The following is a 22,811-nucleotide window of genomic DNA, read 5'->3' on the forward strand; positions in this document are numbered from 1 at the left end:
TCGCAGCGCTGCCCCGGCCCAGCCTCCCAATGACGTCACCCACCCGGCATTATGCCGACTTGGGTCGCATGCAAGCTGCACTAAATCCCGGGTGCGACCTGGCTTGTATAATGGAAAAAGGGAATAAGGAAGACATTATTTGCCTCATCATTCTGGGTTTCTTTTTCTTTTGTTGCCAAATTTAAAGTAGTTGTGAATTTCTTTTAATCAGTCATTTCTTTATTAGCTTTGATTCACAAATAGCTTTAGTAATCCTTATGATACACTGGCTCCAGAAAAAGGTAAATGCAAAAGAGACACAAAGCAGAGGCAGCAGAGGATCAGCTGTGCTAAAAGACTATTTATTTTGTGCTGCAGATAAGCAGGCCTTCTGGTAGCAGACAGGATCGTGGGATTCCTGCTCGGGGTCCTGTGCCAGATTCATTATAGAAGGGAGTATTTCCTTTACCTGATACATGTGGCTCGTCTTGTATACCAGGTTACTTCCTCTGACTAATGGTTGATTAAAACCTCCTGCAAAGAGCAATATAACTTTATATAACATCCTGCACAATCCATCCATCCTCTGCTTTATCTGCAGGTTGACAGCTCCCACAAGAACCCAGAAAACCCATCTGAGGAAAAGCAGAGAAATCATTTTTTTCCCCTCTGTGGCAAAACTGCAGGGCGCTTAATACTTTATAAAATAAATATTAAGCTGGAGTGTGGGAAAGACGAGCATTTATTGATGCAGAGGGGGCAGGATGGACTATAGGCAGAGGAGCCAAAGAAGCTGAAAAAGTGAGGCAGGCACAAACCAGGCTTTCCTGAACGCTTCACCCCATACAAAGTACATCTGTTTATCTTTTAAAAAGTTAAAGCCTGTTGTTTTGTGAACTCATTGTATATACCAGTGTCCAGAATGATGTCACAGATATCAATGTCTGATACAAAGACCATACATTAACAACGCTCACATTTTCTAGGACATGTTATATTGGGGTAACGACAGGCTTCTTGCCCTGACAACGAGTGGAAAGTGTACCCAAGTTAACCAGCAACAGACTGTCTTGCTGCCAGAAACTGTGTCCAATAAATGCCTCTATAAAACAGAGGGATTATTGTGTGTACCCATATACACTAAGTCATTTCTCGCTGTGGGTACTTTCTCCTTAACTTCATTGGGAGGTGGGAATGGAAAGGACCTACACATGTAGTGATGTGCCACTGAGCGATCTGTCAGGGACAGTGTTCTTAGGCAGACCACTGGCCCTGACCCGGGCAATTAAATAGATTTATCCAGCTTGATGGATTTTAATCAACGGGGCAATAGTGATGCACAGGGCCGTGCATCGCTATCGCAATGCCCCTACCCATGGAGTGATGTATGAGCATTTTCTGAGTGATGTAGTTACAGTAAGTAACATCTCTCAGAAACATCGCCACGTGTAGGCCCCAATAGTGTGTGCAGCACATCAGATTTGACCTCTGCAGAAGAAGTTTGTCAACTAACGCTCCTTTGTACACACTGTCCAATTATCAGGCTGATCGGCATATTATAATCTGATTGCCCCAATAATTTGAAGGTGTGTTTCGGGCTTAAGTCAGTGCATTCACAATAAAGCATACATGTCACATGACTATGGCATACTATCCCAATAGATATCTGTCCGCTTTTCAGAGTCTGGAATCTGTGGAGAGATCTGAAGTGGCAACATTGAGGAAATGGTGAGGACCCAAAGGAGGGCCCTTTACCATTTCTTTTAATTTGGGGTTCACTGTGTTCTTCACAGTTATCTACGTCTTACAGTTGCCACATGACCCTCTAGTGAGCCAGAAGCCCTACTGGCTCTGGTCACCAGTGAGGGATTCACCTGCTATGGTTGGCTGCAGCATAAATCTTGGGCAGCATAGCCAGGGTCATCTTAACAGCATTATGGGCTCACAGGTAATGCAGTGCAGTGGGGCCACTACCTACACAACCACTTACAGGAATAAAACTGTAAATTAAAGCAATTAAGCTTTTATTTATAGGTAGCTGCAACAACATCAGTGTTTAAGTATTAAATAAAAAAAACTCACAGCAGAGATTAATCCACATAGAAAAGTAAAGTTGAAAAACAAGAAATTCAACATGAAAATGGTTCTCCATTGGTAAATGAATTAATCTAGTCAACACAAACATACAGCCCTCTGTGCTCTCCACCATACAGCCCCTCACTTACCTTTCTACTGCCTATTTCTCTTCTGATTTCTTAGGCTGCTCTGGGGCCGCTATACATGTGGCCCCGAAGCAGTAGCACATCAAGCCAGTGGAAAAGATGGCCCTGAGCATAGCAGAATGCATGACACAGACTTGGGGCCAGATGTATCAAGCTTCAAAAAGTGATTGATAAACAATCAGCTCTTACCTGCCATTTTTCAAACCCAGCCTGTGACATGGCAGATAGGAGCTGATTGGATGGCTGTTTACTCTCCATTTTATCACTTTTTCAAGCTTGATACATCTGGTCTATATCCATTAAAAAGGAAAAGGAAACTACTTTCTCTTCATGATCAGGAGCAGTGGAGATAAGTGAGATATATAGGGCAGTGCAGCACTAACTACAGGTCCCCTTGTTGTTCTGGTCTAGCCCCAACTGGCCATTTGCATGGAACTTCTCGTGCTACCATGAGTTGATAGTTACATAGTTATATAGTAGTTAAGTCTGAATAAAGACTTGCGTCCATCAAGTTCAACCTGATGTCTCTTGCTGTGAATTACTTGGTGTACCATAAAAATTGCATTGCACCCGAACTACCTGTGTCAGACTCCGTACACATCTTTTTTTATACATTTCCCGATATGCAAAATAAAAATGGTAATACAGGGTGCATCTCAGGCTGGGAAATGTACATACATTTACCTTGAGTTGTTAACAGCAGAGAGAAGAGCGAGAAGTGCCCAGCAATAGTCAGAATTAGATGTATCCCAGCATCCTTTGCACTGTTCACCAACAGGATTCTGAAAAAAAAAAAAATTAATTCAATTTTTTATTTTATGACCGCCAATGGTTTTTGCAATTACAATAATGCTTGAACAAGAACACATACCTGGCTACAGGAAGCAACATTTTCTTAAGTTTAATAGTGTAGTCGGGGCCTGTGCTAGCGCGTCTGGCGCCCTCCCTCCAATATTCAAATAAAGGGAAAGCGCACACAAATTAAGGAGAGTGGTATTATAAGGAAGGGGCATCGCAGCGCAATAGTGCCAACAAATTACACCATACAGTAGCACACTCTAAACTCTAATTTATGGGGTCATTCCCGTTCGCAAGAGGGAGCAATGTTTTCTTTCTTCACATGCGCACAATGTTTTTGCGCATGTGCAGGGGCAGTGCGGGTGGGGGGCCCAGGTGTTGCCGATGGGAATGCCCATAGAAATTCAGATGGGAGGTGGTGTGCCGGGGAGAGGCGGAATGGCTTCAAATAAAAGTCAGTCTTCACTGACTTATAGTTGCATGGCCTTTAGAAATCATTTGATGCTCAGCGACAAAGGAATGATTTCTCCGCCAGCAGGACATGTGAGGGGATGATGTGTCTTCATGACACATCCCCTCGCATGGTTGCAAGAGGATACGGTGGCAGTGGTGGGGTGGTGATTCGGTGGGCGGCAGTGCAGACCCTCTGGGACTCGGTAAGCAGCGAGCCCTGTCCTATGTTGCATAAGACTTCCCGGCTTCCAGGTCCTGGCTACCACAGGGGTCAGACCCTGGCTCTGGGCTCCTGCAAGGGTCAGACCCTGGTTTCGGGCTCCCGTGAAGGCCAGACCCTGGTTCTGGGTTCCCATGAGCAAAGACTGGAGTGTGCCATAAGGTAGAGGAGGTTTCCAGTGCTTTTGTGTGGTTAAACTACCGGGAGGTGGGTTTTTCCGAAGAACTCAGGACACCTAAAAAAAAGACCATTCTACAGGCGCTTTCTCTCACCAACATCTGTAAGCTCCCATCTATACTGTTGCACAGTTTATACACATTTTAGTTTGCCATTTTATGTTCATTTTGTCATTTGTTTTAAAATGATTGTATTATTAAATTTGCATTTTTGGCTGTACTTTACCATATTGGGTTTTATGGCTCCCTTAAATATTTCATTGGAGAGCCTTTATTAGGCGAAGACACGTAAGAGATAAGGAGAGTTTTGTCCTTTTATGCGTGTTCACTCTCCCTTTATACACTTTGATTAAGAAGGTGTCTTATATAGTCTCATCATTCACCAGTTTTATACCTTACTTACTATCTTTCAGACAGAGTAGCATATGCCTTGGTACATTCCCTATCCCTAAATCTGCCACTGTCTCTAATACACATTTGTGAGCAGTGGGACATCCTACCCACTGAAGCCTTTTGGTGCTGTTGCTGCTCTGTAATGGACTTAATGAGCTCACAAGATGCTGTGTTGATCACCCAGATCTTTGATGATCTCAAAGCCGGGGGTAGACAGGTTGACATAAAATCAGCTTAGTATAGTGTTATCTCCTGCTGTGCACCCTACAACAAGCTCCAACAGTAGCTCCATGGTGTGCATGGTATGCAGCAAGCTCCAACATTGGCTCAAGCTGTGCTCTGTATACAGCATACATCACCATTAATTCCAGGCTGTGCATTATGTACAGAAGCCAGCCTTAGGAATCCTTACTCGGGTCAACCAACTCCCATAATCCTTGCAGAGGTTTATATGGTCTTTTGAATCACGACACCCTAGAGCAGGCATGTCCAAACTGTGGCCCTCCAGCTGTTGTGAAACTACACGTCCCAGCATGCCTTGCCATCGTTTTAGCATTACCTAATAACAAAACTGTGGTAAGGCATGATGGGACTTGTAGTTTCACAACAGCCTGCTCTACAGTATCAGAATTTTTTTCACGACACCCCTAGGATAAAAGTTTCTAAAATCTTTAAAAAAAAGTTTATATGTCACCCTTAGGTTCAGTTATGTGGCGAGGGAAGAGGACTTTTGTTTGTCCACATCATTTATGATGCTGCCAGCACTGGTTTTGCTTACCACAATGACTATAAATACTTTCCATTGGTCCTGGGTCACCAACCCGAAGGTAGCCCTGCAAGCATCCCAAGGCATGATGCCACGGCACACCGGGAACCCCCGATCTATGTTATGTAATGTTCTGCAATTTTCTCATGGTAACAATTCTCTGCATCTCTCACATAAACCCCTATTGACTCCTTTTTCCGAATGGAAATATATTAAATATTATAAAAGTTCATCTGTCACAAATCTCCTTTTTTTTGTTAACACACCATCAGCTAGTAAGATTGTGATTTAAGATTTTAGAATACAGAAAACTAACACTAAAAAAGGCAGCTCTGTGGGATGGAAATTATTTGTGGTATAATAAGACTAGTACAATGTATAAATATACAGATCTGTCCTCATACATTTAATCTCAATATGCCATGTAGCAGGAGGCGCTTGATGTGAATGAGCCACCAAGTCCTGTGCAACTCTGCTGACATTGGAAGCATTTTTAGGATTCACCAGGAGACTCTGCTGATTAATTTCTTCTAAATCTGTGTGTGTGTATAGAGCACAACAGAAATTGTATTGGAAAAAAAATGTGGCATCTGGATCATAGGTAGACAGTGTCTAGCTTCCCGATAAAATGCATAGTTGCCTACCCTTCTGCATCCTGCAGGAGACTCCCTGAAATAGCAGCAATCTCCCTCTCTCCCTCATTAGTCTAGCAATCTCCCTCATGTCACCTAGCCCACATTACATGGTTACATTTTGGGGGGAAAAAAAGGGAATGAGAGATAGATACAGGAATGAGAGATAGATACATTTACATATATGAATCATCAGCACCATTTCTCAGCACATTAACAAGTATAGTAGCTCTTACTAAGTGCTTTGGGGCTCATTTACATTTGGATATAAGTCATTTTACTAGATTCCTCTCAGATGTAGCAGTACACACCCACGCTTCTAGGTGCCACCAGAGGCAGAACTCTGGGAGGCAATGGAGTCATCTGCCGCCGGGGACCTACTCCCAAGGGGGCACCTCACCTCCCCTTCAAGTTTGAAACAGTTAATTGAAAGCAGTTGATATCGCTAATGTGGCTGATGGGTTCAAACATCATTTTTGAAAGTGTCACACTCTGTATTAGATCCCATGACCTGTCCTAATGGAGACAGACACCTTACTGATTGAGCTATTTGGGGGGCACCAATATTTATCTTGCCTCTGGGCAACTTGGATGAACTTACGCCATTGGGTGCCACGTTCACAATCTCTTTTCAGAATCTCTCCATATATGGAACTAGACATGCCCTTTGGGTGGAGCATGACACAACCCCTCAATGGGGCGCTGTGCAAATTTCTACTACCAACTATAATCTCCCTGAAACTAGTTTTCAAAAGTAGGCAAGTATGGTAAAAGGTAGACCAATAGGTTGACATGCACTCAACCGACACAAGCAAAAGGTCAACATGACAATGGTCAACACATAAATTGCTCGTCCTGAGTTTTTCACAAATTGTTTCCTTCTATTTACTTTTTCATACTTTACAATCTACATGGACGACAATCGGGAATGGTAAAGTGTGCCAAGCACAGCGAGACATCATGCCCAAAGCTTGGCGACTGAAGCGAGCCATACGAGGTTACGCTCTACACTAATTGAGTGTCCAGGGCTTTCTGTGTCACAAGCCCATGTAAGAGTTGTACACCGACTTGCGACACAGGGATACTGCTGTTCTCCACTGGATATGTACCCTTGAAGATATGGATGTATTGACGGGAGTAAGCACGATACAGGATCTATAGGGAGCGGAGGATTGAACCCAAACAACTGACAGTGTCCACTGTGTATAGAGACTAGTATATTAAGCAATACAGCAGATTGAAACTGTGACATGTAAGATGTGTTGAGCCTATGAGATGAGCAATTTTTTAATGCTGATATACTGTATACTATTTGACTGGCTGCTGCATAATACTGTATAAGGAAATAATCACTGTATAATACTGTATAATACGCATGAAAGGATCTAAAGGCCCAACCCCCCCCCCCCCCCACACACACACACACTGGAGGATATAGTAAGATATATCACTGAGAAAGGGCTTTCTACATGATATCTTTATCATATTTATATTGTGTAGTGTGTACACTCAATATCGTTAACGATGCAAGCTCCTGTACATTAACGACCATTCAGCAGGTCCCAGTGATGCCGTTGAACGAGATCATGTACCGATATTGTTCAGTGTGTGCCTTCAATGTCGACCACCCACGGCTTCTATTATTACCAATATTGGCGATACCTACAGTATATCGCCTAGTGTGCATGGGGCGTAAAAGGAATTCCTTAACAAAATTCCTATGTTCCTTTGAGTGCCAACAGCGCTTTCAGAGAAGTTTAAAATATCCTCTAAAAATGCCAGCGTTGCTCACATTTGTTATATAAATTCAAATAAAAAAAATATTGTGTAAAAAAGATATTTCCTATATAGGGTAAACATAACAGGTCATTATGATGAATGCAAATGTTTGCTTGCCAATTATCACACCTATTTTGACAACTTAAGCCCCGTACACACAGGGGAAATATCGCTGAGCGATATATCGCTCGTGATGAGTGATATATCGCTCAGTGTCCCGTTTGCATCAGCGACCAGAGATGGTCGCTGATGAAAAAGAAACTGCCGGGGGGAGCCCGGCAGTGGAAATCAGCTGGTCGCATATGAAATATACTGCGTCATACTGGCTGAATCGAGCAGTTCATACAAACTTTGAATGTATCTAAATAGAGACACTTATGATACATCTTAAGCTCTATTGTAGCAGCATTTACCTATTCTAATTGATCAGCTCAGAGTTTGTGCTACATATCAGCATTTTTATATATTTATGCTAATACCGTCAGTTGGTATTTGATGTCATTATTAATGTCTAATAAATATTTTAATTATGTTTTGGGATAATGTGGCATACACACGGGGCAATTAAGCCCAATTTCTAAGCGATCTGCATAGATAGCTTAGAAATGAAGCATGGATCATTCTGTGTGTATAGTCTATATAGCAATGGTGATACACGGTCCTGCGTGTCGCCATTTCCGGCAGAGATAAATAGTGTATGCACGGTCTATCCTGATTAGAGTGTTTTGTCTATAAGCTTCGGCAAAGCACTGCTCCACACCAATCGCTCAGCACACATTGCAGGTACATCACGTGTGCCGAGTGATCTGTGCTAAGGCAGCTCGTTTAGCACGGGGGACAAGTCATCCTGTGTATACTGTATATTACATTTTTCTGTATTAACTCCACATGGTAGCCCAAAGATTCAGCATTAAGTACCGGAATCTATGGACTTCCAAGTGAATTAAATAACAGTTTTTTCAGTGCGACTCCTGAACCCACAAGGAGACACTGCGACTTCTGATTAAATGCTCGGGCAGAGCAGTAAGCCACAGATTGAATCTGCCCCACAGTGTACAATAGGAGACAAATGACTCCTATTTATACATTGTGACATACTATATCAGTCAGGATGGGTAGAACAGACCTTTTTTACAAAACGACTGCAGACGTTACTCAACAGAAAACACATTTGATATCTTAAAAATGTACCCAGGGCAAGGTTTTTATGCACCCTTGGCAATACCTCAGCTTACTGCTCCTACCACCACCACCACCCACACACCAATACAGACTTTCCAGAACCTCAGGTGGTGGCATCTTTAAAGTTTAATACCTGCTGTTTCAGAGGCATCCTTATTTTTTTGGTAGAGCCCTGAGGTAGCTGCCTAAAGGTCTAAGGGCAGTATTCAATGAGAAAAGTTCTCCGTGTTTTATGGAGAATTTGTGCTTTGTTCGCCTTGGACGGAGCATTTTGCTCTCCAAAAGCGAGCAACCCTATTCAATGTGAAATATTCTCCGTCTTTCTAAGTGATTTTCTCCGTCTCTCTCCGTGTAGCAATTCTCCATCTTTTGATGGAGATCTGGAATGTGAACTTTTAAACTAAAAGTTTTTTTTTTAATTTTGGTGTCAAAAAATCAGGTTTTTTTTTCTGTGAAGGGGCATGTTATTTTTATTCATGTGCTTATAGCACATGAATATATATTTAATTTAAAAAAAAAAAATTAATTTTTTTTTTACACAGTGCAGCCAGCAGGGGGCCTGAGTGCACGAGCCGCTCATTAGATATTCATATATTCACTGCACCCGATCGTTAATATGCACGATCGGGTGCAGTGAATACTGGGTCCCCCGCTGGCTATAGGGGGGGGCAGCCTGTGCTGCCTGGGTCCAGGGGAGCCCACCTCCCCTCCACATTCCTCTGGAGCAGCCAGGGAGACTTTAATCTCTCTGGCTGCTTCCGTCCCCCGGCTCCCTGAAAGCTCCCTGCCGCGGACGCCCGTCCGCTGCAGGGGTTAAGACTCGCCGCGAGTGGCGGCGAGTCTTAAATACATTGAATAGTGGGAGCAGGAGGCTCCGGAACAGGGAGAATCTCCGCTAAAACACGGAGAGTGCATGGAGAGCGAAATAAAATGCTCTCCATACACGGAGAACTTTGTCATTGAATACTGCCCTAAAAGTCTATAGATTAGTGTAGAACTATATGTGGGTTATTTTTTTTAGCTGGGATTCAGTTTGACTTCTAAGAACATAATGGTTTCCGGTTTGGCATTGAAAGGTGTACTGTACCTTTCACCCTTTAAAAGGGGGAAATTTACTAAAGGAAATTTGTAAAAAGTAGGTGTATTTGTATCCAGAAATACACTGATTTTTGACATTTACTATCCCGAAAATATGGAAATTCGTATTCGTATTGATAGCACATCAATGCGAATACGAATTGACGTATTTTTGGGATAGTAAATGTCAAAAATAAGTGTATTTCTGGATACAAATACACCTATTTTTTCACAAATTTCCTTTAATAAATTTCACCCTTTGTATCAAGGTCATATCTAGACTTTGCTTACAAGTAGTACAGGAGAGCAATTTATCAGTTAACCTCAGAACAAAAGCAAAAAGCATCTGTTTGAAAACATATTTGAAAGGAAATTTAGTAACCTACAAATCTCTATCTACCTCTGGCATTTTGTACCTTCTGGGCCTGATAAAGAGTACATACTGTTCAAGTTACCATAGCATACTGCATCGTGTGGGAAAATGTTCTGCAAATGAGTAGAAAAGTAGGCAAATCGCATGCATACCTATGATTTGCGTGGTTCTGGCACGTACGACAGCCTGGTCTGGAGAAGTGGAATGAGAGAGGAAGGGAGGCTCATTTATCTAGCTGTGTATCGCTCATTCACCCAGCGTATCTCACATGCAGGTCCATGTTTGTTGGGTGTTTTTACTCCGTGATGGCGCCGAACCCAGACTGGCCACATGACTTTGCGAACCTGTCTCTAAAATCCTTTTACTTGAGTCAGTGAGACCTTGATTTTACCTTTGTAGTGGCACACATGACTGGAGGCCATAGAAACAGGATGGTGGGTCTGAATTTGTACCCTTTTCATGCTGTAGCAGAACTAGCAGTTCCCTCTGCCACTACAGAGCGTACTTTTGCAAGCACCTTTATGATTTAATACTGTACACCCTGTACACTAGGGGAGGGGCTATTTATTTTGTAATAAGTGTCGCAATCATATCAAACAATAACATATTTCAGCACTAATGTATGTGTAATCCTCATATTCTTATACTACTGGCACCAAAACATATGTAAGCATCCAGTGGACCTGGCAGTACAGTTTTCCAGTTGTCACTTGGATATTCAGATGTCGGGTGCAGTATGACGGGCCGACAGTAAGGAATCCGGCAGTCAGTATATAGATACCGGAATCCTGACCGCTGGTACTCAGACAGCTCACAACACTTTGGGCTTGGTGCGCTCGCTACAGGTTCTATGGTCCCTCTATAGGGGTCGTGGACACCCGTGATGGAGACTAGCCGGTCAGTCAGGATCCCAACTATCGGGCATTTGAATAGTCGGGATTCCGATGTCGGTATGGTATACTGACAATCAGGATGCCGACTGTCGGGCTGTCACCTGACACCCCCAGATGGCTGACAGACATGTCTAAGCCAACATATATATGGTCGACATGGTCAAAAGGTTGACACAAGCAATAGGTCAACATGGTAATAGCAGGGCCGGTGCAAGGCACCGGAGTGCCCCAAGCGAGTCGGGGTGGGGGCGCCCCGGTGCCGGGGGGAGGGAGGGGGCGGTACCTGTATAAAAAATTGCTGCCCCGGCATCCCTGCAGTGCTGAGGCGGTCAGGGGTGTCCGTGCCGTAGGGGTACCTGCGGCGCCGTCATGTGTATAAAGCTGGCTGCGGCCGGCGGGGTCCCTGTAGTGAATAGCAAATAACTAGCGCTTCCGGCGCCGCCGCGCGCATAGCGCTAGTGATTTGCTATTCACTACAGGGACCCCGCCGGCCGCAGCCAGCTTTATACACATGACGGCGCCGCAGGTACCCCTACGGCACGGACACCCCTGACCGCCCCAGCACTGCAGGGACGCCGGGGCAGCAATTTTTTTACACAGTTCGCTGGGGGTGAGGGGCGAACTGCCACCCTCCAGGTGCCGGCGCCCTAGGCAAATGCCTAGAGCTGCCTAGTAGTGGCGCCGGCCCTGGGTAATAGTTGACACACAAAAAGTTTGCAATGAGTTTTTCACATTTTTCCTCTTAATTTTTGGACTCCTATGGGGACTGGTAAAGCGTGCCAAGCACAGTGGTAACATAGCAAGGTGTCTACATTGACAAAAAAAAAAAAAAAGTGAAAGTGATTTTTTCATGGGTCAACTTTTTCCTTGTGTCTACCTTTTCCAGTGCCGACCTTTTGGATTTGACCTGGATATTGTCAACCTGCTATACCACGTCCATGTCACTTGATATATGCTGCACAGTGCTGACTGATAGCTGAAGTGCTTTGTAGACTACTCCGATTCCACTATAATGGAAGTAAAAGTCAAAAATATGAGGAGGGGTAATGTGATGTGGACATCCAGGGAAGTTGTACATTTATAAGGTACAGTCTGTAAAGTTTCTAGGTAGAAGCTGATTGGTTGCTATGCGCAACTAATGTACATGTCCACACGTTACGATAAGCATCTGCCTTTCTTCATGTAAGTGGTGTAGAGAGATGGTGACACTGACTAGTAAAGTATGAAGAAGTGCATGACAGAAGCACTGGCTGATGGGGCACCTGATAGTTACATATTGGAGAGATAAAGGATGATAAGAATAAAAGAGGCAAAGGTTAGTTGAGACACCCAATCACGGGTGCCGGACGGGGTAGACCCTGTACCACACCCCCCAATCACACCCATATGCAGAGGTAGACTAACAGCAGGGCCCTTGTCCCAATACTTCTAGAGAGACACACTTGTTAAGGAGCCCATACACTATGCAATTTTCGGCCGATTTCACCCGATTTTGGCTCTTTGTCCCAGGTACACTTTAGCCAGTGTGCTAGGTGCCAGCCTGCATTATCTCCGTGACACATCCAAATTTGCGTCAGATAAATCACATGTGATTTATCTGATGCAAATTGGATGTAAAAAATGGCACATCTAGTGTCAAACTGTATGAAGCCTCCTGGGAAATTCAAGGGAAATCAGATGCAATTTTACAGGTCAGATAAATCGCATAGTGTATGGGGGCCTTTAGACTGGGGCATGAACTGGCCACCGTGGGACAGCAGTGGTAGGTGCCCGTGCATAGAAGACAACCTCCCGCACCAGATTAAGGACCATGCAATGTAAAAAGTACACTATAGTCCTGTGCAGTTTAAAAGGTAATATATTCCAGCCCTGTATGTCTATATGGGACTATGCAATTAGATCTGACTGCATTCTCCATATATATCTAGCTCCAGATAGCAAAAATTTCCATGTGGTCATTCCATGTCAGTTCAACCAGGGGTGTCCACCACCCATCTCAGATTTGAAAAATTCTTTATTTGAAGAGAGGATGTCAAAACAACTGTGTCTACCAAATATCTCAGCTGTCTGACAATCAGTTGTAATTAATTGAAAAGTCAATATTTATTAATGATTTACTATTCGTGGCTTCTTTATCCAGTCTATTTGAAGTATAACAGGTGTTTAAGACTCACCACAAAGTTTGCACCTTCTGAGGTAACATTTTCTCCCGAAACCAAAAATTACTTTGTCTTCCTTACATTACGTGTTACGGCAAAAACTTTTTTTTTAAACAGAATTTAAAAACTGAAGGGTAAATCGATATTAGACAGTCCAAGACATACAGTTGGTGGGACAGATCTAACGGATCAATAAATGTATGCACTGACTTTGTGGAAACTTTGCATCCTATCCTATACCAATAAGCTCTTCAGTGAGACCTGTTTTGTTAATGTTAGACTATGGCGTTTGCAATGGGTGTCGCTGCTAGGGCCAAGCAGCAGTGCAAGGTCTATCTACTGTACATAGCTTTTACCATGTAGTGTATAACACTTAAAAGTACTTCTATAGGTCTAAACTAGGAGATAGCGTCATGGGTGTTAACAAACCTCTGTTGTAGCAATCATAAGAAGTTTCATCAGCTAGAACCAATATGTAAGTTATAGACTTGAATTCATGCTTCAATATATCATAATTAAAAGAGCAATTTGTTTATTCAGATACAAATAGACAAAAAAATACCAGTGCATCTAAACCAACCAATACTGTATATCTATAGTGAAGTAGTCTTGGTCTCGCTAGCCGTCAAAAACACTATGAGTAAACCATGCTCAATACTTCCCCCACTTTAAAAGGTGATGACCTTTGATCTAGACCAGTGTTTCTCAACCTCAGTCCTCAAGGACCCCCCAACAGTTCACGCTTTCCAGGTCTCCACACAGAATCACAAGTGAAATAATTAGCTCCGCCTATGATCTTTTAAAATGTTCCAGTGAATAATGAGTGCACCTGTGCACCTGCATGGTGACCTGGAAAACATGAACTGTTGGGGGGCCCTGAGGACCGAGCTTAAGAAACACTAGTTTAGACAATCAGGATAAATCACATTTAGAATGCCCTCCCTCCTACAAAGATTTGTACAAGCAAAAGTTAGATCCATCAAGGATTCTGCCGTCATGAGTCTACCAAAATGAATTAAAAATCGGGTAACCATTTTCTCTTGTCCAAGACAAGGCTGACTTGCTTAACTCAGTAGCAGCTGCAAAAAATCATGTGTTTTGGACCTGAATAGAAATGGGGTACAAAGAAAAACCAAGATATGCAGCGCTGAATAATAATAATAATAATAATAATAATAATAAACCTTTACACTGTTGGATTGACTTCACAATTTGTATTGAATAAAAAATAATCATAATTTAATAGGCCAAACGGCCACACATAATAGTACAATAAAATGTTTAAAAAAGGTGCATTATGCAGATAAGCAGATAAGCAGATAGCGGATCTAGCTCTATTTAACTGTCTGATCCTAGATTGCCTGGAATGATAGGGACGACCTCTGTAGGACAGAGAGATTATAGTTACCATCCACCTTGCTGGGTTTGAGGGAGTAATGGATCCTGATGGAATAAGGAATTTCCCTTTAGTTGTCCAAAGTCCCTTGGTAGAATAAGTCCACTAGCAATGTGGAGCTGGCCACTGGGTGTCGGTGTGTTAAAGATGATTTGTCTGGTCCGTCCAGGCTGGTTCGGGCAGATTGAAGGTCTCAGATTGTTGCTGGTGATTGTAGTCACTATAACTCAAGCGTAAGTCCTCTCAGGTGACATACAGGGCTCAAGCCTCACTATAACTCTTTACTCTGAATGGCTCTAGAAAGAACCAAGCCTCAGCCTGATGGAGTCACGTGACTGGACTCCACCAATCATAGCAATATAGGAAGTGTTTCCATAAATGAATTTGACCTATTCTATGTATAGTGTATCTATTAACTTATGTATGCATCTCCTCCTCATCCTTACATACAACTATTTTGTGAATTTTAGAACGTTGGATTGACTAATTAGCCACCACTGCACTGCATGAACCTTATTGATAGAGGTATAAATATCAGGTCAGTGACCAGTCTTCCACTATCCAGGTTACCTTTGAAAAAGCTGCTTCAGCGAAATGCGTTAGATGGATACCTACCTCTCAGCAGAAGCGGACTACAAGCTCCAGCAACAATCTGAGACCTTCAATCTGCCCAAACCAGCCTGGACGGACCGGACAAATCATCATTAACACACTGACACCCAGTGGCCAGCTCCACATAGCATAGCTAGTGGACATATTCTACCAAGGGACTTTGGACAACTAAAGGGAAATTCCTTATTCCATCAGGCTTTATTACTCCCTCAAACCCAGCAAGGTAGACGGTAACTATAATCTCTCTGTCTTACAGAGGTGGTCCCTATCATTCCAGGCATCTAGGATCAGACAGTTAAATAGAGATAGATCCGCTATCTGCATAATGCACCTTTTTATTTTATTGTACTATTATGTGTGGCCGTTTGGCCTATTAAATTGTGTAGTCAATCCAACAGTGTAAAGGTTTATTATTATTATTCAGCGCTGCATATCTTGTTTTTCTTTGTACCCCATCATGAGTCTACCTCCTGCAACCCATCAATGTCAGCTTTATCCTTCACTCGCCTCCGATCTCAATGCTGTATAGCTTTCTGTGTCATTTAGGGCAGAGAAGAACCCACCAGATTCACCAACTCTATAAAGACAGTCACCAACCCCAAGGATTCTGAAGCAATTGTAACCACTTTATCATACTTGACTATTTCTAGATACTTGGGATAGGTATGGTATTTAACCATAGCTCATTGGTGGCTTCAGGTAGCCAATGAGGTCACAGCACAGAAATCACCTAAACTGCCCACTTCACTCAAGAAGACTTGGACATCCTTCCAGACGTTTCGGACAACCACCTGTTTTGAGAGAGACACCCGATTCACTAGTAGGCAAGTACCATTGTTTACCCAGTTGCATATTAGTTAATGTGGGTATAGTTGCTGTATGGTGGGATTTGTGACATGTAGTTTGACATATAACAATGTAATAAATATGTATTGCCATACCATCACCATTCATGTTTGCTATATATATATATATATATATATATATATATATCATGCAATACTGCAGGATATACTATTATTTGCACCTGTATCTAATACAGGTGGATAGATTCAGTACTGATCTGGACACGACTATGCGTTGGGGGACTTCTTGAAATAGTGGCGATTTCCTTAACTCTGAAGAATCTGATATTCTCTCTGAGACTGGGCGGATACAAAACAGTGATGGTGTCATGACTCCACCAGAAATGGAGGAAGCAGCCAGAAGAAATACAAAGATTGGACCTATAAGAAAACAGCAGCAGCTATTTTCGCAAGGATGGATGATGCATGACAGGTGATTTGTGCCTGGGAAGTGTGCTGACTTACATGGAGTTGGCATACACTGGTGTTAAATGAATACATAGCCACGGGGCGTATTATAAATGACTAGATCAAAGCCGAATGAACAAATGGGGCGATTCTAGTTTACTCGCAGACTGGGCATTCCCATGGGATTGCGGGCGGGACGAGGTGTGCTGGGGGCGGACGGCTGACTTCACATGACATCATCCACCTGCCGCTGCCCCAAACATAGGTCAGTCTCCACTGACTTATATTTCCGAAGGCAGATGAAATCATTCAATGGTCGCCGACCATTGAATGATTTCTTCTGCTGCGGGCACATGCGAGGGGATGTGTCTTTGTGCCCGGGGCGGCATTACAAGGACGTAAGTTGCGAGTTTAACAGCTTTCCAAGTCAAACAGAATCACCCCCAAAGTAGTGCGCAACCCTAGCGCAGACTGTCCGGCATGTAGCCCAAAAATATTATGGTTTTATTTTTCACTGCAATTTAGATTTAGAGTTTGGACACACCAATCTACACATTTTAAGTCTACCTCACTTTCATCACAGTGCACAGCTTGTTTATTTTTTTATTGCTTTGCGCCCGACTCAGAATCTCAGAGTCTTTGGAATGAGACTTGGAAAAGGGCCTTCAGTCTAAAGTGTGCATAAGTATAAAAATGATGTACTTATTGTCTGGATGTACTGTATTCATTTATCTGGCATTACGCATTTCATCCACATTTCATGAATAAATAATAATAATCAAGGCCATGGCATAGTGAACCAATGGCTACACTACACTGTAGGAAACCAAATCATACTTACCTCCTCTGGGAGGGGGCAGTTGGGTCGGTGTACAGGGGGCGGGGCCAACAGGATGGTAGGCTGTAGGAAGGCATGACGACATGGAGAAAACTGGCATTGTAAAGCAAAGGTTGTAGCTAGCTACAATGACAGGATTCTGTGAGAATCGCACCATCTGATCCCCATGGACTGGACTGCCCACTTGTGCTCTGTTGGGAGCAGACCAGGGGAAAGTTGTGGGAGATTCGCCCACCTTTAAGGGGGTCCAGAAGTGCCACCTGATTTTCAGGAGCTTCTCGGTCTTCCAGGAGGGTACCAAATAGCATAATGAAATGTAATAGTCTGGGAATGGAACAATTCCAGTAAATCATACCGATTGTTCAAAGTAGCAATTATTTGAAAGGGAAAAACCAAATATTTAACAAATGTATGTGTCACGATATAATAATGCTTTTACTGTATGGCATCTCACTATTATAAACATTTATTAATATGGCACAAGAAAATGCTGCATACTTAACATTTCAGGATAATATAGCGCACACAGATTACGCAGCACTTTACAGAGATCATTTTGAACATTCACATCAGTCCCTGCCCCAGTGGAACTTACAATCTATATATCCTACCACATGTACATGCACTCACACATTCATTCTAGGGTTAATTTTGTTGGGAGCCAATTAACCTACCTGCATATTTTTGGATTGTGGGAGGAAACCGAAGTACCCGGAGGAAACACACGCAAGCACGGGGAGAATATACATGGTGGGGATCGAACCCACCGCTGTGAGGCAGTAATGCTAACCATTACACCAGCCGTGCTGCCCGATATATATATCCAGACTAGGTACTAACAGGTAGGGCAAGTGGTTAGATCGGTGGTTCCAAAACTTCTTTTGAGTCATGGCGCCCTAGAGTATCAGGCTTTTTTTTCATCGCACTTGTATGCCCAAAGTTTCTTATAGACAAATTCAGAAAAAACAATGAAAGTAAGTAAATAGTGCTTACATGTCATCCTTCGTGTCAGATATGTGGAGAGGACATCATTTGCTTCTTTTGTCCACATATTTTAGGATTGGAAGCCACAAATAGTGGTTTTACATATTAAATACCTTTTTTTGGTCCTGGGCCACAAACCCAAGGCACCCCTGCAAGTGTCCCGAGGCATCCCAGGGTGCCACGGCACACATCTTGGGAACCACTGGGTTAGAGGGTTTTATTATGGGGAGAAATTGGCCAGTAGCGACACATATATGTGGAATGCACTTTGTTTTCATCTGACGTCACACATGTAAAACTGCATAAAAATTGCTTCAGCCAGAAAAATGTGGGATTGACCTACTTTTGTTTTTCCTAGGCTCTGATCAATAGCTTTATGACCAAAGTTAATGAGAGCGATGAAGCACATACTTGTAAAATGTAAATCCTCAGTGAACCAGGGCTCATAGTTAAAATCTGCGAGTCTTCGTGGCTCCTGAGTGGCTCACAGGTCTCTAGTGATCTATGTCAGGGGTGGTTATCAGCGCGCTGTCTACTATTAAGCATTTAGAAAGAGTCAGTGTTAACGTGATGTCTCGCTTCCTGTTAGACTATAAGAGCCATGTTCAAAGACCAATGCACTTTCTTTCCATCTGTACTCAATCACAAAGCATCTGCTTCCCATTCAAACATTTAAAGAGGTTTTTCTTTTGTAGCCTCCTGCTTGGGTGTTAATTTTACACACACGCTGCTCACGGTATATACATATCGATGGGACTGTATATACTAGGTAGGCTGGGCTTTGCCATTCTCAGTGCCTGTTGTTTGACAGAGCGTGTGAATATGGCACAGATAGGCAATAATTCTGCAATTCCTGCCTTTCCATGGGAACATTCAAAGAAACAGGAGAAGATGTTTGGGAACATCACTATTCAATTATAGCTTTTTTATCTTTAACAATTTACTAAGCTGAAAAGTGTTAACAAAAACCTTATTGACCAAGATTTTTGCCACAGTTACATCTGTCTTGTATGTTAACTTTTTTTTTTTGAGGTAACGTTCAAGCCTATGTAATATCTGTAATTGAAGCTTAACCATTGGTACTTTGTATAGGACGTTGCTGGACCACAGTAGCATGTCCAGAAACACATGACATTCAATCCCGGCTGCTATTTCCGCCGAGGGAAATAGCGGCCGTTGCCTATTCAGTGCTGCCGTTACTGACAGCATTGATGGCCGAATCTGACAAAACAGGTCCGACTGTAAAACAAGTCGAATCTGTTTTGTCGAAAAAGGATGCGTATTGTCAAATTCACAGCTGTTTTTCGACAATGCACGGCCGTTTCGCCATATACGCACTTTCCGACATTCGGTACATTTGAATGCCGACTGTCCAGTTCCTGTGGGAAGGAACAAAAAAAAGTCCCAGATTACGGGATTCAATACCCCCTTCAGACTGCAAAATACAACATGTGGGTTCTAATTCAGCATGGATCAGTAATCAGAGAATTTGCAATCCGTTTGACAATCGAACAACTGTACATGTGCAGCGTTCGCATTGCGCATTTACGGCGGCAGTTTCCAAATAAATATCTGTTTGCATAGAAGTTGCAGAGTAGCCGCAGTATGACTTGACAGGTAACCGGTCTTTAGGGGTAGAAACATGGGGCCAAATGTAATAGGGTGAGAGTTTCAGAAAGTGAGAGATTTTGGTAGAGTTTTCCCCTTTTTTTTAAAGCAGCAATCAATTTTGCTTGATTTTGCCATGTAATGGATTGCTGCTTTAAAAAACATGGGAAAACTCTCCCGAAATCTCTCACTTTCTGAAACTCTCACCCTATTACATTTGGCCCATGGTATTTTTCTGACCACTTCTAGCTTGAGTCTTGAGCAGATTAGTGGAATCCCTAGACTGGCGCAGATGGAAAAAAAACAACAACTTTTTGATGCTTTGGGGGTTTTTTTGCGAATGGTTCTGCGAATGAACCACTATTTGTAATGCATTTGCAATTTTTGCAACGGGAGGTTTTTCTTTCAGTCTGGAATGCGACTTTGATTGCAAGCAACTGATTTTTCTCGAACTTCTGCTGGTTCTGCAGAATATGTCTCACTTATTTTCTGCTCGCTCCCCCATAAGCTAACATAATTGCCTTTATGTTAAAACCGATGCTGCGTCTCTCCAATACTTTAAGTGACAGCATAGACACACACAGCAAAGAAAGGAGTGTGATCTCCCAAAGAAGGAGCATGAACACACAATAGTACCCCCAATTCAAATTAGGTACTTGTGTATTGTGTATTATCACGACGCCCGTTACGTAGTTAGGGTAGTGTCCCTGTCAGAATCAGCGGAGTGTTCCCGTGACCAGCATAGTCAGTGTCCACTTCGGGCTCGGTGAGATGCACAAGCATATGAAATGCTTGTGCGTCTCAGGCAGATGGAGCACCTTTCTGCCGGCGCTTGCATGATCGCCTCTCTGCCGACGTCCGCCAGCGCAGGGGATATGGCGGTTACCGGCGCTGTGTGAGAAGCGTTTACTAGGCTTGTTAGGGATGCCGGGGACAGAGCTGCAGCAAGCGGGGACAGTACGGTGACTACGGTGCTTGACTGGGACACTACGCTGACTATGCAGGGCTGCTGCGGGGACACTACACTTATTACGCTAGGCAGCCATTGGGCTATGCTGACAACATAGCTTAGAAAAAGTAGCGTAGGCTGACGCCATGATAATATACAGGTACCTCAAATTATACCACTCGCAGTTTCCCAGCTCTATACTACACCATATAGTAGTGCCTCTTATTCACATTACAACACACAGTAGCGCTCCTTATACACATAGGGCCTTATTTTGATTCATTATGGTTCGCCGGGTGCACGCACCCTACACGCCGTGGGGAGGGGGGGGGTGGAGAAGGGCAGGGGTTCCGGGCATCCCATTAACATATGAGAACGCCCAGCGTTCCATGGGCATTCCCAGGCTAATGAGGCAGTGATGGACATGCGGGGGGCGGGCAGCTGACATCACCATCAAATGATTTCTCCCTGCCTGCGAATGGATGATTATGTAAATCATCCATTCGCAGCCGTACGGGGGGGCACAGCCTGCGAGGGGGGGACGTGGCACAGCATGCGAGGGGGGGACGTGGCGTCTGATGGATTTGCAAGGCTGCGAATTTCACAGCCTTGCGAGTCAATCAGAATAAGACCCATAATGCCCACAGGAGCAGTGCTGTTTACACACAATGCCCCTTGCCATAATGTCCACAAGAGGGTAGGGTAGGGTGCTAAAGTCTGAAGTGCCTGCAGTTGCTGCTTGTCGGTCACACAGGTGCAGTGGGTAGAATAAGGGATGGATGGTTGATCAACAGGTGGACTGGAGACTAAAAAAGCAGTGTAGGCCCCTGGGCAAAGCAATGCACTGGCTCCCTATCGGCACGGCTATTTGGCCTAGGAGGGGATATTATCCATTTTCGGTAGACACTAGTGGGATAGGGGGCTGCTTTAGTAAATCTACAACCCAGCCTTCTGTTCTTGATAAATCGGTTTATTGAGAAAATAGCCAGGTACACACTACGTGATGTGTACCCGGCAATGTTGGTGGCGCGGACCTGGGATTGAAGTGCATACACAACAACATGGCCCTCATTATCAATGCGTTCCCTCTGCACCGTGCATACAAAGTACACAAATTGGGAAAAATGTAATAGGGTGCGATTTTTTGACATGTACGGTTTTTGGGTAAAAACGGGGCTAAGTCGCGAGTTTTCCGAAAATCGCACATGTAATACAGTGTGAATTGCGAGTTAATTTGCCCATTTAACAGAAAGAAGAAAAAAAATAAAAATCAAGGATCCCCATATTTAAGAAACCAGCAACAGGCTCTGGGGGTTCCCTGTATTTTGGAACCAGCACCTGGCTCCTGCAGCCAGCGGTATAATGCCACAGCCAGGGGACACTTTTTATACAAGGTCCCTTGACCGTACAATGAGGACCGTGGCTGGTCAGCTCTGGACAGGACCCATGGGGAGTCAGAACCACCCCATTAACCCCTTGAGTGGTAGGTTTTGCTGGGGCACCTCTGCTGCGGCAGCGCAGCTGAGCCAGGAACATTTCCGGGCATACCACTCAAGGGGTTAAAGGGTGGTCCCCAGTCCAGGCCTGTAGTCTAGGGCTGTCCCCGTTGTCCAAGGGCAGAGGACGCAAACACATTGCATTTGGCAGGAGACCCAGCATGGGGGGGCATTAATGTGCTCGCTGGGCCTTGTAGTTCTCCGGTAAAAAGAATGTGGAAATAAAAGACACACACACACACCCAGAAAGGTAGAACTTTTATAATCACCCTTTTTATACCAAGAAATCACACATACTCACCTTGTCCAGCGATGTCCTCTCGGTTGATCTGCTCACTCGGCAGTGAAAGCAGCTGAAGTAGGCTACTCTATAGTGGAGACACGCTGGACAAGGTGAGTATGTGTGATTTCTTGGTGTAAAAGGCGTGATTATTAAAGTTATACGTTTCTGGGTGGGTGTGACTGTGTATGTCTTATTACCATCTTTTTTTTACAGGAGAAAAAAAATTGCAAAAAAATAAAATTAAAATCGCATGCGAATTCCAACTTTGTCTAAAAATTCTATTCTATTTG

General features: G+C 43.6%; 1 long non-coding RNA gene across 1 annotated transcript in view; it reads right to left on the minus strand.

Moving 5' to 3' along the window:
- Positions 1–22,811, minus strand: part of LOC146007019 (uncharacterized) — a 318,388-nt gene that overhangs the window by 198,560 nt on the left and 97,017 nt on the right. The window contains exon 3 of the long non-coding RNA XR_014444197.1: positions 2,886–2,983. This is a non-coding gene — a long non-coding RNA (uncharacterized LOC146007019). The remainder of the gene's footprint in view (positions 1–2,885; positions 2,984–22,811) is intronic.

Source organism: Crinia signifera, chromosome 6 (genome assembly GCF_055691185.1).
Source record: "Crinia signifera chromosome 6, ASM5569118v1, whole genome shotgun sequence".
Lineage (NCBI taxonomy): Eukaryota > Metazoa > Chordata > Amphibia > Anura > Myobatrachidae > Crinia > Crinia signifera.